This window comes from Magnolia sinica, chromosome 15 (assembly GCF_029962835.1).
Source record: "Magnolia sinica isolate HGM2019 chromosome 15, MsV1, whole genome shotgun sequence".
Lineage (NCBI taxonomy): Eukaryota > Viridiplantae > Streptophyta > Magnoliopsida > Magnoliales > Magnoliaceae > Magnolia > Magnolia sinica.
The window spans coordinates 8,286,158-8,288,170 of NC_080587.1; the positions used below are offsets into that span (position 1 = coordinate 8,286,158).

The window sequence follows — 2,013 nt, forward strand, 5'->3', positions numbered from 1 at the left end:
ACCCTTAGAAAAGCAATCATGAACTTCACCAAAAAGGAGGATGAAACATTTTACCAATGTTGGGAAAGGTTCAAGGATTTGGTCAGTTCATGCCCACAACATAGCTTTGAAACGTGGCGCATTACAAATTTTTTCTATGATGGACTGACATCTTCCATGCGCCAAATGATCAAGACAATGTGTAATGGAGGATTCATTAATAAAAATATCGATGAGGTATGTGATTACCTCGATAGTCTTGCTGAAAAAACACAATCATGGGATTATTACCCAAAATCGAACACCACGTCTAGGCCGACTCAATCTAAGGAGAAATGTGGATTATATCTCTTGAAAGAAGAGGATAATCTCAAGTACAAAGTGACTACGCTCATAAGAAAATTTGAGGCCATGGAAGGAATGAATGATAAGGTTAATGAAAGTGTTTGCGACATCTGTGATTGCAACATTCATACAACTGAAAATTATCCTACAATACCCGCCTTTCGAGAAGTGTTGAATGAACAATCCAATGCCGTAAATACTTTTCAAAGACCTTTCAATGGACCAACCTCTAATACGTACAATCCTGGTTGAAAGAATCATCCAAACTTTAATTGGAGAAATGAACAAACTGCTACCCCTCAAAGTTTCTTCAATCAAAATCTAAATTAGGGGAAACATCAAGAAGAACCGGTTCAAAATTCCATTCAAGAGCTGACCCAGGCGATACGAGATTTTATGCAAAAGATGGATTCACGTATGACGGTTATAGAAAAGGGGATGCTTCCTGCATAACCGCTCCCCAATCCTAAACCGCAATATGAGATAAGTAATCTCAGCTCTTCAAATCAAATGGAGCACGCTAAATCCATCACCACTCTTAGGAGTGGGAAGATCATTGATAAAACCCTTCCGGTTAGGCCCGAAAAGCCTCAAGAACCAGAAGAGGACAATAATGATGGATCTAGTGAGGCCCCATAAAAATTAGAACCGAAACTTTTAGAAAAGCCAGTTGCTCCATTTACCCAATGGTTGGTCGCACCAAAACCTCTTTCTAACTCTCAGGATATCCTAGAGGTGTTGAAATAAGTGAAAGTCAATATTTCCCTACTTAATGTCGTAAAATAGATACCTTCATATGCCAAATTCCTGAAAGACTTATGCACGATCAAACGACGGCAGAGTATTCAAAAGAACATCTTCTTGACCGAGAAAGTAAGTGCCATCCTAAAGTAAGATGTGCCACAGAAATTCAAAGATCCCGGTAGCCCAACCATATCATGTGTAATCGGGGACCATCGAATTGATCATGCACTTCTTAACTTAGGAGCGAGCGTCAAGCATCAATCTGATTCCCTACTCGGTATACAAACAGCTAGGTTTGGGTGAATTAAAACCCACCCTAACTACACTACAACTTGCTGATCGCTCTGTTCGTGTACCAAGAGGGATAATTGAGGATGTGTTGGTCCAAGTTGATAGATTTTACTACCCTGTAGATTTTATCATCCTGGACACCGAACCCATCAATAACATGAGCACTCAGATCCCTGTCATTCTTGCTCGCCCATTCCTTGCCACTTCAAACGCAATTATCAATTGCAGGAATGGTGTCATGACTATGTCTTTTGGGAATATGACATTGGAGTCAAACATTTTTTTCAATAATGGCAGAAACTTAGAGGATGATGACGACTTCCATGACATTAACATGATTGACTCTTTCGTGGAAGATACGACACATCTGACCCTCTAGAGACGTGCCTGGCCCACTCCCATAATTTTGATGATGACATGATTAGGGAGACGTGTGCCTTACTTGATACTACATCGGTACTTGAAGTTAACCGGTAGAGGCCACAATTTGAAGAGTTGCCCCAAACTGATGTAGTGCCTCTACCGTCTAACCTCAAGCCACCGAAGCTTGACCTAAAACCTTTGCCCTCTGATTTGAAATATGTTTATTTAGGTCAAGATGAGACATACCCGGTGGTCATCTCTGCCCACCTGGAGAAAGAACAGGAGAGTATG

General features: G+C 40.8%; 1 non-coding gene across 1 annotated transcript; it reads right to left on the reverse strand.

Annotated features, from left to right (window-relative positions):
- On the reverse strand, positions 1-107 carry LOC131228302 (small nucleolar RNA R71). Its single transcript, XR_009162812.1, has one exon. It is a non-coding gene; the product is annotated as a small nucleolar RNA R71 (small nucleolar RNA).
- Positions 108-2,013: the final 1,906 nt, after the last annotated feature.